The following is a 16,712-nucleotide window of genomic DNA, read 5'->3' on the forward strand; positions in this document are numbered from 1 at the left end:
AAGTAAAACAAGTCCAGTCACAATGTGGTGAAATATATATGTATATTTGGGCTTTGTCCATTGCCCTCATGATTTCCCTGAAGTGTTTGGATTCTCTTGATTAGTAAGACTGTCTTTTGTAGCCAATGAAATGATAGGTAGCCAGCAGAAAAAGCAAGACGTAATTTGTAGTTTGGAACTTTTAGCTTCAACCACTAATACATCTCTGGGGAGGGGCAGGAGCTGGCGTGTGAGCGAACTGTTGGCGACAGCGATTAGATCACCACGGTTACCTATGAGACCACCGTATGATTTCGCAGATATCACTGCAGCGCTCCTGCTGGCAAACACGTTAAAACGCTGTGGGTTTGGGCTGATCTGAAAGGGCACAGAAGGGCTATGTGGTCCTTGCCCCTCATTTCTTGTTCCACGGATCCTTTCCACTCTGAAATCACGTCCTTTACAATGAAGCAATTCATGTGAGCAAAAGATTCGTTTTCAAGTTCTGTGAGAAATCCTAGCAAATTAATCAAGCTGACACGTGGTTATGGGAGTGCGGTGTTTTTATGTTGTGGGTCATCTTAATGACACCCAGCCCCTTCACCTGGGAGATCTATGCTAAAGTTGGTAGTTTGTGTGAGAGACCGTCTAGCTGGTGTCCTGGGAGTTGCATTTTAGTTTGTGGGAGGAAAAGCTCCGTGGGTTTGGTTCAGGAGAGTAAGTAAAAAGTAGAGACAGCACAGTCGCAGCATAAGGCAGAGCCCTGCAGCACAAGGCAGAAGAGCCCTCCAACGCAGGGAAGTCGCTGCACTGGAGTCTCTGGTCCTACCCATGTTCCTGCCTGAATACATTCCCTAACGGAAAAAATTAGAGTGTGGCCTTTGGGAACTGATTGAGTCAAACCTCACAAGTGAGGGTAAGTCTCCTTACAAAAGGCTTCAGAGTAGGGAGTCTTCCTCTGCTCTCTGATTTTGTCCACTACAGGATGTGATGCTCTCTCCTTCTGATATTCAAGACAGTCTCTTCAGAAGGAGAGCAGTCTTGCCTGAAAACCAAGCTTGCCAGCATTCTTAGTTTAGTCTGCAGAAGTGTGAAGAACACATTTTGTCTATAAATGCCAGGCTCTGGTACCCTGCTACTGCAGCACAAATAGACCGAGAACTGACTCATCTTCCCTCCCATTTACCAGACGGCCTTTATAGGAGGTGAGGCTCACGAGTGAAAGAAGTCCACTTAACTATAGACAAGTAGTAGTTGGCACTGAAGCAGGCATAGTATAAGAAGAGTTAAAAAATGGAATAAATTCCCTGGAAAGTGTGTTTCTACCACAAGAAAAACAAAGATAAAGTAACAAATAAAGGAGCAAAATCACAAGGACAGCAAAAGCAAGCAAATAGGTTTCTTTATAGAAAACTTTTGGTACCTCCACCCTTCTTGCTCCAGAATTAGGAAAAGAAATAAAGAGGAAAAATTAAACTACAATTACTTTATATTTTATACATTTTTTTACTTTTACACAAAGGCTCATGTAGCTTAGGCTGACCTCAAACAGGCTATGTGGCCCAAGGCTGTCCTGGAATCCCCGACTCTCTTGCCTTCCCTTTTCCAGTGTGGGGATCATAGGTGTGTATCACCACACCGTTCAAAAAAGTGAAATTCAAGTTTTTTTAGAAGGAGTATATGAAATACTAGATGCCATGAAAACCCAGTAAAAACATCAAGAAGAAAATAAAAAAAGAATAAAAACGGCAACTTTTGGGAAATAGTGTGAGATACACCTAAGAAAGTCAATCCAGAATCATTTTAAAACACAAGGAAAGAAAATAATAAAACAAATTCGAAGAATAACGTGAGATCATCTGATTAAACAGGCAAAACCACCATCACCACCACCAAAAACAGACCAAACAAAAATCCCGAACGAAGTAATCAGGAAAAAAAAATACTAATGACATACTTTAAAAAATAGCCACAGTCAAAGCCTAAAAAAGCTTGGTTCTCTCAAGATTAGAGTTGAGAAGCCAAAATCTCTTGAATGGGCAGAGGTTTTTTTGTACCTGTTAAGTGTTCTCGAACCCCAAAAGATCACCAAGGACCTGATGTAATGGTACTATGATCTTTTTAAGAATTTAGCTCTAGTTTGGGCTCACAGCTGACCCTGACGCAGCAGGGCGGAAGGGTGAAGCAAGCATTTATAGAGGCAAGCAAATACGCAAGGGGGTTTCTAGCCTACCACACATCTGATTGGTGGGGGGGCTATTGGAGTTTGTTGTCCTTTAAAATGATTGGCTAATGCTGGGATCCAAACCATAAACTTAACTTCTGCTTTCTTCCTGATTGGTGGTTGTTAGGGAGTCACTTGGAAACTAGTGTTAGGTGCAGGCTTGTTGGTTAAGTCTTGAGTTCAACCTTAGGTCAGGCTCTCTAAGACGGAGCCTGAACCCACGGTGGAGTTGTTCTGGTCTCTCAGTTTCAGATGAGAAGCATAGACTGTCTCAGATATTGAAGATGCAATGGTAACAACAGACAGTTGAAGAGGCGGTGCTAGACAAGCTAAGGGAACCAGTCCACATAAACACGGCGCCAGGGACAGTGTATAAGGACGTGGGATTTGTGCTTATTATTGAAACCCAATGAAAGATGGGGCAGAAGGAGACGGAAGATGGCGGAAAGCAAAGCAAGCTTGAGAGTTGTGTCGTCAGTAATCTTAAGGTAGCATAGTAACACTTAAGGCGGCAAATGGAGCAGTGGAAAATAAGCCTGTATATGATTCCAAATAGAAGTGCTATAAAATAGTGAGTGAGGACCTGGAGGAAGCAGGAAGACTTGAGAGGAAACAGAAAAATCTCAAAATGAGACAGCCCTTCAACTGTTGCCAGGACCTGCTTTTAAAGCTGTATGTTTATACAGAACCTATTTGATGTTATTTAAGCTTTTATAACTGTAACGAATAACAAGAATGTGTTCAAATTTATTTTATGAAGCAGGTACAATGTTACTGTCAAACAATTAAGGTTGAAAAGAAAACCCCCAGATCATCAATCTGGCTACTGAATATTGATGCAATTGTATTACATGGGATACAGCAAGGAGCATTGAACAGTATGGTGTTGTGGGGTATCGACCAGGGAGACTGCCTGGACTTGGATTTAAGTTCTTAGGAAGTCTTTATTAGCCAGCCAGCAACGACATTGGGTTGGGACTGCAGTATGGCACCAAGCTTTTCTCAGGGTGAGCTTTTAAACACACAAACCATGTTCTGGGTTAATGATACTTCAATTAACAAAAACAGTTAGCCAGAAGCATAAGATGAGAGAGAAAAAAACAAGGCTAGTACATTTAGTACAGTATACTTTCCCAGAACAATTGACTCTGATGGGTTAGGTCCTTTTGGCGGTGGCGCTGTCTGTGTGCCGAGTTTTATGACCTGAATGGCACTTCCACAGTGGGATCAGTTGTGCTAAGGTCTGGGGTCCTACTAAAATCTGGGGCTCTGTTACATTAAAAAAGAGGAACAGCATCTAACCAAATCAAATGTTTTATTACTCAAAGATGTTCTAACATTCACAGTATAAATTTAAGATGATATGTAAAATTTTTAAGGAGAAAAATAATAGTATGTCTCTAGATACAGAAAAAGTATTTGAAAAATTAAATCCAATCTCCAGTTTTAATTGACTGAAGAGAACAGAAAGAGAGGATCAATGCATTAACTATATGCTTCTTTTGGGTACAGAAATGTCTGTGTATGTTTGAGTGTCATAATCACTGAGATGAAGGTTTTAAAAAACAAGTTTTCTGACTGAAGTTGGGAATAAATGGAAATGACAGTCGTTTTCACCACTAGCATTTGATATTGGTAGCATTAGCTAGAACAATTAGGTAAGATAAACCAAACAATTTGAAATCATAAGGCTAGGAACAGAGAAGACAAGCTAGGATCGGATGCTTAGAGAGTTCATGGCTGGAGAGGTAGCCCAGTAAGTAATACTTGCCCTTCTAGCATGACAGTCAAGTTAGATGTACATAACTCATAAAAAAGAGCCTGGCCTGGCATGGTGGGGATGATGACTAGGGAAGCAAGAGACAGGAGGAGGCCTGGGGGCTGCTGGACAGTCAGTTTGGCTTACTTGAGCTCCATTTTAGGCCAGCAAAAGATGCTCACCCACCTCCCCACTCCACCCCCAAAGAAGAAATGAAAGAATAGAAAGATTCTGAGGAATGACACACAAAGTTGTTTTCTGGCCTCCACATGTGTGCACATGCATCATGAAACACACACACACACACACACACACACACACACACACACATCTTCATATACATGCACACATGCACAGAGACAGAGACACACAGAGAGGTGGGGGGTGTGTTGGGAAATTCCAAAATAATCTATTGAAAAGTAGAAAGCTCAGAAAAGTATTCGAATATGACATTAATATTCCTAAATAAATCACTTAAATCAGCTAAATGGAAGATGGAAATGAAGACTAGATCCTGTTTACTATAGTGATTCACAAGTCACTAGAATGCTTTTGTGGCTTATAGGGGAGTCCAGTGAGTTAGGAAATTCAGTTGAGATTCATCATATGGTATGAAAATGACTAAATCTTGTGAATCTGATACATCTTTCTTTGCAATGGATTGTTGTTTTCAAGTCCCCATATGTCTAAACACACACACACACACACACACACACACACACACACACACACACATACACTCACACATGCATGCATGAACATGTAGGCACACATGCACATTCTCACACATGCATGAACATGTAGGCACACATGCACACTCTCACACATGCATGAACATGTGGGCACACATGCACACTCTCACACATGCATGAACATGTGGGTACACATGCACACTCTCACGCATGCATGAACATGTGGGTACACATGCACACTCTCACGCATGCATGAACATGTGGGCACACATGCACACTCTCACGCATGCATGAACATGTAGACACACATGCACACTCTCACACATGCATGAACATGTAGGCACACATGCACACTCTCACGCATGCATGAACATGTGGGCACACATGCACACTCTCACGCATGCATGAACATGTAGACACACATGCACACTCGCATACATGCATGAACATGTAGGCACACATGCACACTCTCACGCATGCATGAACATGTGGGCACACATGCACACTCGCACACATGCACGGCATTGGCAGCAGTGATTCTTCCAACACACACCTGTCTATCAAGTCTGGGGCCCCATGTATTAGGCTTCTTTGTGAGCTGCTCATGGAGAAATCATGAAATGCCAAGAGATACCGTCTATCCTTCTGCTCCACTTGTTTTCTCAGGAGCAAAAGATGTTCTGAGAGGGTAGAGATATGGAGAATCTAAATTTGGAGTCATCTTTACACCACAGTTCAGAACCAAAGTCATCCACCTGTAGTCCCCCCCCTCACTCACGCATACAAGCATGCTCACACACATGCACACATGGACATAGAAGAGGGAAGCTGACAATGCAGTGCACGTTGCATGGCGTGTGCTCATTTGTTGAGAGGAGGTGAAACTCAGCTGCCCCTCTCTGCATGGCCCTGGCCATCCCATTTGCCCAACAGTCTGTCTCCTGGTCTGTTGCTGTCTGTCAATCTCTCCCACAGCCGGGAGCACCTTCTGGATGTCTGGATGCCTGAGATCCTACACTCGGAACTCTGAGACCCAAAGTGAGCAGAGAAGCTTCACTGTCTCAGGCACATAGGTACCAATTCAGTCAGTTTCTGTCCCTGTACCTTCCTCTTTCTATTTATACTTGAGGAAATGGTAGTCTTAGAATATCCTTGGAGAATTTACTACAAATGATTATATCAGAACAACCAGATTATTTTCAAAGGGGTATTTACTGTTAAATTATACCATAAGGGAGTTTATTATAACACTATAGTAAAAGCCTTTCCAAGTCTGGCTATGCTTCAGAAGCATGCACAGGACTTTCTAAAAAAAATTATATATATATATATATATATATATATATATATATATATATATATATATATATATATATATATAAAATTTCAGGCTCCATCTCCAGACATGCTAAGCCCAGTTGCCTGGTCCATCTTTGAAGCCAGTACAGTAGCAGTAATTTTGGGGAGTTCTATCTTCTGGCTCTTCTGTGAGCTACATGTGGAAAGCAGGTACAGTAGAAATGTAGAGCTGGGAAAGGAACCTTCTTACCGGGAGGGACTGGTAGATATCACATTGTGTCACTGTACTTCTGGGGATAGTTTAGGTCTTTGGAGCTGCAGTTTCCAAGCATCACTACCTAATATTTTCATAACAAACATACTTTTGTTTTTTTCCCAAGGACAAATGAAGATGTGGTATATTACTTTAATAGCTTGGGAATAATTTAAGTGGAAATTTCTGGTTTCTTTGGAGATCCAGTGGTGTCATGTGATGGTTTTCAGGAAACTGTCTTTTGGGAGAATGTTTTGCTGAAGCAGACAATTGAGAGGAGGCATGATGTTTGGAGAGAGTGCAAGTATAATCCAATAGACGGTGACCGACACTCTTGTATTGGTTCGTCTTGTCATGTTTTGCTGGTCTTCACTGATCTTCACTTGTCATGACTTTGTTGAAAGAACCATGCCTCATGGTGTTCTGGTTGCTTCTTGCTGCTTCCATGGATTTGCACTGATTTGGCGGCAGAGCCTTGACTTTTCTTCTGGATCAACTGCTGTTACTGATTTGCATTTGGTGTTTGCTGGTTGGACTGGACTGCCATTAACTGATTTGTGTTTGATGCTTTGGCCTGGACTGCTGATATCCTGACAATAAAGATTGGAATGGTCTCAAGGATCTATTTCTAAACAGGTCCATGATGCTCATAATATTAACCTTTCTTTTCCTCTACCTCTGGGAGGTAGGCTGGAAGTTGGTTGAAGAGTTTAAGAACCTTATTGAAGTAGGTTTTGAAAAAAATCTAAGCCTACAGATTAGAGTTGCTTAAGGTATTGAAGTGGAACCCTCAAAGATCCAACAAACTCAGAGCCAGTAGCTCAAGATGCAGCTGTCATCTAGGTCTTAGTGGACTTAAAGTGTCACATTCAATTAACAGCAGTGGGAGTGTTAGGACAAGAAAACAAGCATAAAACAATCCTTTTCTTGGTTGAATGTCCTATATATTTTCCCAGATGTGACTCAAAAGAGAAAGATCAATGCAATTCTATGATTGTCACAATCTTTAGTAAGAGGAAGGAGGAGACATTCAAGGTGACTATAAAAAAATCAAATAACTTTCTAAAAGTCAGGGGGGGACAATCCAAGAAAAGAAATCACAAATGGGAAGGCTCATAGAATCAGCAGGGTTTCAAAAAAACTTTTGAGTGACCCCAGTCATGAAAATTGTAGAAATTTTCATACAAGTGGATTTGCTTTGTCAAACTCAGGTCATTCTTACTTACTCAATGACATGTAAAATGACATTGTAAAATGATAATTTTTATGTATATACTTAAACACAATCCATAATTCTTGAATTGTTAAATTAACCCATTTTACTTCTATCTAGAAAAACATTCACTTCAAGTTTTATGTTAGAAAAACTACATGGGTATGCTTAATTAATTCTGTAAAATGAAGGCAGGCAAGGTTTGTACAGAAGAGGTAAGTGCTCAATTACTGAGCGAGGTATTCAGCGCCAAAATAAGTTTTATTAAGAAGTATTTGTTAGATTATTGAAGAAATAACATGAGATTCAAAATAGAGGTAATTATACGTTGGACAGCAGTGGTGTATTCCTTTAAACTCAGCCCTTAGGAGGCAGAGTTAAAGCTAACCTGGTCTACAGATCAACTTCCAGGACAGCCAGGGCTACACAAAGAAGCCCCCCCCCCAATGTCTTAATGCACTTTAATATTTTATAAATGGACTCTATCTCAAAGCTCACATGAAAGATGGAGTTGATGTTGTATCAAGTTATTGGTGTGTCTCCTTCTCTGTTTCTGAACCTCTCCTGTTCCTTCACTTTCCCACAGTAAGGCCCTTGGGAGGTTAGGACTCCTTTGTCCACAGAGTTTTCCCTCATCCCTTCTCATTTCCACAGTTACCTCACTCAGTTGTCACTTTAGGTGTTACCTAACCTTCATGTGCTTTCAAAAACATGGTCTATTGGGTGTGGTGGCTCATGACTTCCATAAACCTGATTATTTAGATGGCTGAACCATGAAGATTGTTTTGAGTCCAGGCCATCCTGCATTACAGAGTGAGTTTTGTGCTGCTCTGGGACTACTGGATTAAACCATGTCTCAAAAAGCAGTGTAAAAAGATAAGATGTGGAACTGTCAATAAATAGTTGAAATTATACATGACTGTAAAACTTAGAGAAAAATTGGTTGACGAATGTACATTGTCAATTTCCAGAATGCTAGTGGTTGTTCTACAACGTTCCATTTCCTCTGTAATTCAATATTTTTATTGTTGTAGAAACAGGACCTCACTTTATAAATATAATGTAATATAGATTTATGATTTTTTGAATATACTAAAAAATAGAATCAATGCTAATTGAAAAAAAGGACTAAAAATGATCAATTAAAAATTTCAGGTGATAATGTAAAAAGTCCAATGAAGGCAAAGTAATATTAAAAACAGAAAGAATTGCATTATGGATAATCATAAACTTAACACAAGGAAAGGTCATGTAACTGTAAGGTGTGTAATTTTAGGTTTCATTAATGCAAGCTTGGCATTATCCACACTTAAACTGTACTTGTATTGAGATCTGAATGTCGCAAACTAAGTGGCACACTGACATATGACAGTAGCAAAAAAAAAAAGCATCCAAGAAGGTACAGAGTTTGGACACTAACTATGCTGTCAGGAACCATTCCCAAGATGTAGACAAGTTTGATTTGGAACCCCAAAGACCTGCTCTACATGTTTTGGACATTTAGAAGGCAATCTTCATATTGGGAAGATTGATTCCCCCACCCTGTAGAACATTTGTCAGTGGCTTGGGCCTTACTGTGGTAAGCAGAAATCCACTGCAATCGGGATTAGTAACAGTACGGACAGAGGATGGTTGTTAAGGCCCCAACACTGACAGAGCTGTGTTCCATCGGGAAGCATTGAAAGGGAAATCCCTTCCAGACTGACTGTTGTGGACTCTGCATTGTTCGGGCCAACTATTAAGGTTGTTCTCGGACTTTTCATTTGGGTTTCTGTGCTTATAGCACCATTCAAATTGTTACAGAAATGTCTTTGGTGATGTAAAGACCATATCCCCTTTATTCTTATTGTTTTGGGTACGACTGTTTTCCCTGCACGTATGTCTGCGAACCATGTGTGTACAGTGCTGGAGGAGGCTAGAAGGGAGTTGGAGACGCAGGGACTGGAGTTACAGACAGGTGTGAGCGGCCATGTGGGCGCTGTGAATTGAACTGGGGCCCCTTGGCAGAGCTGCCAGAGCTTCTAACTGCCGAGCCATCTCTGCAGACCTTGATGGGTTCTTTTTTGATTGTTTGTAAGGTGCAACTACAAACATGAACCATAACGATGTCACAAATGAAAAATCCTCACCTGTGTCACGTTTTAGCCTGGATGTTGCAAAAGAGCACCAATTAAAGAGAAGACTAAAAGTTGTGCCTAGAAGATGAAATATTTCACAATAATTTATCAAGGGGTATTTTCTGCTTATTTTACCTTCCCACCTCACGGGCGCCGAGCTGACCCGACACCCAGCTCATTACCACAGGTTTGTGTTCCTCAGAGTTATTTGGAGAGACTCCAGTCTTCCCAATTGTATTTTGCTGATTTTTAAAAGTGACTATTTCTGAGTGAAAAAGATTTATGTGGGCCTCAGTATGGACTTTGCTGCAGAGTATGGTGCATATATTATTACACTGATTTACACTCATGACTAATATCTACTAATTAAGTAGCCAGGATGATTTTGCCAGTGTGCTTGTCATTTGTCTATTACATACATTTAATCGATATTAAAAAGCAATGTCCTTTTCTTAGTTTTTTTTTTTTTAATAATAGGGTAAAAGAGAACAAGAACGTTTTGGAGCATTTTGTGTTACATTCTTGAGGAACTGGTTCTGTCCTTCCAGATTGCGATTTCTGTAGCTACCGCAGGAGCTCATCTTCTGAATAATTGAGAAGTATCAGAAAGCAGGGCAACAAGTGATTTTCGGGATTAGGTTAAACCTCCCCCTAAGGCCTGTAGTGTTCATTCTGTGACTGGATCAGAATTCCCAACAGTTTTATTTTAACCGGCGGCAGTTGGCAGGTTGGCCTTTCTTCCTACACTGTTGTTTTCTAGGGAAATGGGCCCTTGGGTGAAGTATCTATAAGTTCCATGCATATGACTGCTACTGACATAGATGGAGTGTAGCATATAAACCAGTCTTCCCTGCGGAGGGCTGATAGTGTTTGTCATTCCATCAGACTTCTTGTTTACAGTCTCAGTGAGCACAAGTACAGATATTTTCCCCCATCAGTTTGCCTGTATTTCTTGTTATTCCCTTGTGAATTCATTTCTCATCCTGAGGTCACAGCTTTCATTTTACATTAGCGACTCACCATTTCAAATATTTATATATTCAGGTTATTGGCTGTCCAAGGGAAAATAGCGCATTGTACATATATATTTTTAACCTGCTGTATTTTATTTATTTGTTTATTTAGAGACAGCTCAGACAATGCTGTGTTCTTTTTGTAAGACTAGGAAAAGGGCATTAAAAATCATTCTACAGGTAAAATTTGGCCTGTTTAATGAATCTCATTTTAAAAAAATACTTTAAAGGGACATAATTAAAAACACTTTACCAGTAACACAATCCAAAGCGAGAAACTGTGAAGACCTGCATTGTGAGGATCAGTTTCCTAGTTCTACCCTGCACATGTAGAGACTAAGGAGATTTTAAAATGTACAACTACATTTATATTTCATCGCCACGGCACCAGGATCATATTAACACTTAATCAGTCTGTAAGCGCAGTGACCCTACTCATGTTGTCTGGGGATTGTGAAGTGAACCTCTCTTTTTGTCACTGCATACTATTCTATGCCTAGATGACATTAGTCATCTGCTGGTCCCCTATGGTGACCACTTGAATTGTTTCTAGTCTTTCACTCTGACTGTTTTATTTGTTACAGCTGCTTTGCATCTGAATGACAAGAACTGTAGGATGGACGCCAAATGAGTTTTTACAAACCTGGACTTTCTTTTAATGAACCAGACTATGAGTACTTCTTAAAGACTCCAAGAGACAGCACCAACACCTCTGCCCACTTATAAACTTAGGCATATGGAACCCGAGACATTTCTGCTCCTTCTCTCCATGGCTGGCCCAACTGCACACATTTTCTACTGAATGTGCATCAGGGTTGCTTCCAATTGAGTCCCTGCATTTGGAAACCATCTTTCTTGTCCAGAAAAGTACTTTTACAAACTGGCTCACTGCTAGTACATGTCTCTTTGAATTACCATTTCATTGTTTAAGAGCAGGTCCCCTCTAAGCATGAGAGGGGGAGTTCTTTATTCTTTTGCTAAATTGGTCAGCCAAAGAACAGCTTTTGGTGAATAAAAGATATTCTCATTTTAGCAAATGAAGGGAAGTTCTATTCCCTGCCGTCCAATGCAAAATGTTGTTATTCCTTAAAAATGTTCTAAGTCCTGGAAACCGTTCAGAACACACCACAGAACCCAGTTCCTCCCCACATTCAAAATGTTTACATTCTAAAAATGACAAGAGAGGGAAGGTTGGGAAGGTAGCTAGATCCGGAGCAGATGGGTGCATATGCCCTCTCTCCTCACCAACTGCGGTCCTATGGATGGCTCAACAGTTAATGTAGATTTCTCTTCACGGAGTTTTATAAGTAACTCTGCTGAGCACAGCCAAATGACTTGAAATGTGAGGATGCACCGCCTCTTTGCTGTGCCCTGCTGCTCAAGTGTTCTCAGCTTTGACAATTTATCGTGCTGGAAAATGTCTTCAGAATGTCAGTCACTTTAGCTCCATGCTTGCCATTTGCATGTGGCACACCTGCTGCTATGGTGGCTCGTGCTCTATTGTTATTTTCCGTGGGGGCGGGGAAGGTAAAATGTTCCATTTGCAGACTTGGAGTTTAGTTCCAGCGAAGTTTAGAAGAAGTTTCTCGGAGTCCAGCTGTTCCTCCGATATCAATGTGGCATACGGATGAGCACTGGCTGGGTATCTGGAGAAAAAAGGTGGAAACAGAAGTCCTGTCCTTAAGGGATTAGCGGTACAGAGGCAAACATCATCACATCAACTCACCAAGAAGTAAGGCGGAGCTGTCCATTTAACCCCAAATAATTAAAAAGACAGGTTAATACTGGAAAACAAGAACAAGAAGGAAAACCATAAACTGTGCCCTGTATCCCTCTTTACCCTTTGTCGTTCAGTGAGCACACAATATTTTGTTTCAATGAGTATGCAGTTACTTGTTTAATTAAAAATAATAAAATAATTTTATGTAACATTGTGTTGGCGGTAACCAGCTGTAATAAACTGTCTGTGTTCAAAGTAGATGAATGAATAAAGCATTTGTTACTTGACAGGAGGGAATCCAGAGGACAGTGTTTCCCTCCCTGAGGTCATTCAGCTGTATGCTATGCGTCTCTGCAGCACCCTGAGGTGCTCACGAGGCAAAATGGGAAAAGGAAAAGTTATTTCTAACCTCGGGTGTTTTTCATGCCTTTCAAAGTCTTCTAATATCAGGAAAGGTGAAACATGTACTTTTGATCCAGCCTCAACAGTTATTACCAACCTGGCTTATTCTTTCCCTATGATTTTGTTTTGAACTAGGATCTTCAAGCGCACATCATGTTTGGTAGTCTTTAAGCCAGCTGTTTTATCATCAAAGTAAAGCCACAAGACTTTTATCACATGTCAAATGCTAGCAGCTTTGTAGACTTTCTCATGAAGAACTATGTGCTCAATTTTCCTTAACCAGCTAAATGAAAATATTTCAGTCTATGATAGAGTGAATAAAAATGGTCCACATAGGGTCATATGTTTGAGTGCTTTGTCCCTAAGTTAGCTTGGGAAGGAATAGAGATCCGGTCTTGTTGGAGGAGGTGTGTTATGCTTTGAGGTTCCAATGCCCATGTATATCCCCACCTCCCTGTCTCCCTTTCCCTGTCTCTGTCTGCTTCCTGTTGTGGATCAGGATGTGAGCTCTCAGTTACTCCAGCAGTACTATGCATGCATCCCGCTGTGCTTCCTGCCAAGATGATGAGGGGCTCATCCTCTGAAAACAATAAGTAAGCACCCAACTAAATGTTTCTTTTTAAAACTAAGTTTCTTTACATATTGTGTCTTATCATAGCAATAGGACAGTAACTAAGACACAGTTCGTGCAATATTTTTGTTTGTTATATTTCTTGAAACATCTTTTAACCTATGAAAATCCCTTCTCATTCATAATTGTTGAAGAAACTAGTTTTTATTTTTTGAACGAATTCAGATGCCTTTGCACTGAAGAAGCAGGCCTATCTCTAGAAAGTAAACAGTCAGAATCTACGTGAGATCATGACTATTAGCTTCTCAGTTTGTGACCACTAACCAGCTGACTTTATTAATATAAACTTTCTTTGATGGCACTCTGACCACTTTTTTTACAATTTATATTAAACCTGAAAATAGGAGATTAAATGTAAATAATGTAAATGACAATTAAAAAATCTGTATTTCTACATTGTGTACAAGTCCATTATGACCTATATATGACCTCAACATGTCACTGCCCTCTGCCTCAATGGCTTGTCATGATGCTGTCCCCAGGACCCATCTGTATGTGTTAAAGAACTGTTGTACAATAAAAAAAATAATAAAAAAAAGAACTCTTGACACCAAAGTTTTTTTCAGTGTCGTAAATTTCTTTGTGGTAAGTGTATAATTATGATGTAAACATAGAAGAATACATATAAAGCAATTTTAGCATAGATAAATCTTTTTTTCAGAATAAGGAATTTAAAAAAAAAATCCCAAGTTAGTTACAAACAGCTTCAAAGAGTAGATAAATTTAGGACCAATGTAACGTGGTCCTAATGCTTTGATGTTCTTTCTGCACAGTGTAAGAGTTATGTCTTGAGAGCCTAAGGCCAGATTCCTCATTGGTTTGCTCAGTGTTTAAGCTTACAAAAGAAAATCAGAATATTATGAAGCATATATGTGGGGAAGAGAAAATTTTGGTCTAAACAAAGGGAGTGTGTTATGTGGGTTTTCTGAAAGAAGACAGCAAAATATACAACTTTGTGGAAAAGATAAGATCCAATGCCGGAGAAACTTATACATATATGCATATATTATACACATGTATATATGTCATGAGGATGAAGACTATAATTGCAAAATATATATAATTATATACTAGGGAATCTGGGAAATATATAGCTGATTTTTACTATTGTATAAATATTGTATATATTGAATATTACATGAATATTAAGTTATTTAATCATATAAATCATTTATAAACATATAGGTCATATAAATGATATAAACAGAGATAGGAACGTTATTCCCATCACCTTTTCATACAAAAATTGTCACATTTAGGATCACTAAAGAAGGAAACAGATTGGCAGACCTGAAAGGTTAGGAAACCCAACCTGTCAAGTGGTTGGATGAAACTCGTGGACACGAAGGCTTGCAATGTAGCCTACAAGGTGCATGCTCTATACGTGACTGGGAGGAGCTTGGTAACTGGTGAAAGGCATATGACCAGTGCTGTTCTACAGAAGCATCTGACCCACCTTTCAGTGCTCAAAATTGTCATCCCCACAAAGAGTAAATATCCCTGACTATTAGTGTTCACACAGTACTTTAGCTGGACAAAAACTGTAAGAGTTGTGTCTGAAGTTACCACCTCAGCGCGTTCTCTCACAGGGCTTTCAAAGGAAAAGATGTGAGTTTTAAGAACATTAGTGTTCTTCCTAGTTAATTTTACTAGTAGAAACTTCTTCACCTAAACACTAGACACAAATGCGTGCTTTGGATGCTCTCTCGTTTCTGCAGCTTCGGAGGGAACGCACACTTCTTCTTCCTACTGAACCAGTCGACAGGCTCCAACATCAGATTACAGTTTTCAGCTGCAGGACCTCGCTCACATCGGTCCACGCTCAGATCAAATAGATACTTAGTCTCTTGAGTTGACAACACTGAACCTTGACTTACCTGGGCTAGTTAGACGATGTGGACTTCAAATCTCAAAGGGCAATGCAGGCTTTGCACCTCTAACGGTGCATTGTACTGCCTTTTCTGAGAGCTAACTGTCTGGATTTAAAAAATAATGATTTATAAACTGTATCTTCAAAGAAATTATTTAATTTTTGTGAGCATATGTGATTGAGATGTTCGCACCACCAATCCACCAAGTGCTGGGGGCACAGACATGGGTGTTGTGGACTTAAACTCTGCTCCATATGTTTGTACAGTGACCACTTAAACACTGAGCTGTCTCCCAAACTCCAGTAAATTATGACTTATGTTAAAGGTTATCGGAGCTATCCTCCTTGATTTCGGCTGAAGAGCTTGAATTGCATGTCCATGCATCCATTCACTTTTATAGTTCTTTTAGAAATTTCCAGACTCTTTGAACATGACTTATGAATGGTGCCAAAATGAAGTTCCAAAGCTCAAAACACTGAAAAGTTAAAAGACATGTATAACATCCTAATATAAACAGAACTGTACCTTGCATTATGTATGTGCTACACATATTTCATGTAAATATAAATGAATATGTGACTAACATGTCTGCTTCATATGGTTCATTTTGTTACACATGAAAAAGGGGAATTTTCTTATCTGCATTTTTGCTTCCTGTTTCTCAGGGGTAATGAGCATCAATGAGTGCATGAAGATGATACTAAGAGGGAGAACCTAGGCAGTAAAAACACATTGGTAAAGTAGTGACCGGATGTGGAAAATTAACCGTATCAAGGGGAAGGGTGACATGCTATATGGAGAAAAATGTGATATTGGGATTTCAGGATCCACGTGGCTCACATGTCCTTTCTTTGCTAACATACTAGTTTTGTCTGTGATGTAGCTTTTCTCTCTAAAAGTAGTTTACAAAACTGCCTACAGGGCTGGGGATATGGATTCATGGTTAAAGTACTTGCTACATAATTAGCAGGTTTGAGGACTGGAGAGTTAAAATTCCCAGCCCCCAAGTACATGTCTGGTGTGCGTAGCAGCCTGCCTGTCATTCCAGTGCCCAGAAGATGGAGGTAGGGGATGCCTGGAGCAAACTGGCTAGCTAGACAAGCCTAATCATTGAGCTCTGGGTTTAATTGAGAGATCCTGTCTCAGTGAATAAGGTAGAGCTTGATTAAGACTCCTTATGGCAGCCACTGGCCTCTATATGTGTGTATACAGATCCCTTCCTTTCACACATACATGTGCCTGCACACATGTGAGCAATTAACCATTGGGTAATCTCTCCAGCTACTTTTTCTTAAAGTGTTTGCCTATGGGTCAGTCACTATGCATTTCTGTGTGTTACCATTGTGTGTTCTTAAAGATTTAAAAAAATAATTCTTTTCAGAGGCCTGTAGGACCTGTAGCTGAAGTGCATGCTATCTTTAGCAATAGGAACTTACTCCCCATATCTTGGGGGCAACCAAGGCCTATAGCAATTGGCTATGATGTTTTGGGAGTCTCTTGGAGAACAATTCGAAATGAGATTTCTCATGTATTGTGTTA

General features: G+C 40.0%; 1 long non-coding RNA gene across 3 annotated transcripts in view; it reads left to right on the forward strand.

Annotated features, from left to right (window-relative positions):
- Positions 1 to 11,586, forward strand: part of LOC108349914 (uncharacterized) — a 48,800-nt gene extending 37,214 nt beyond the window's left edge. For all 3 annotated transcript variants that reach the window (XR_015673571.1, XR_015673574.1, XR_015673573.1), the window contains exon 3: positions 11,134 to 11,586. This is a non-coding gene — a long non-coding RNA (uncharacterized LOC108349914). The remainder of the gene's footprint in view (positions 1 to 11,133) is intronic.
- The last annotated feature ends 5,126 nt before the right edge of the window (positions 11,587 to 16,712 follow it).

This window comes from Rattus norvegicus, chromosome 2, assembly GCF_021556685.1.
Source record: "Rattus norvegicus strain SHRSP/BbbUtx chromosome 2, alternate assembly SHRSP_T2T, whole genome shotgun sequence".
NCBI classification, from domain to species: domain Eukaryota; kingdom Metazoa; phylum Chordata; class Mammalia; order Rodentia; family Muridae; genus Rattus; species Rattus norvegicus.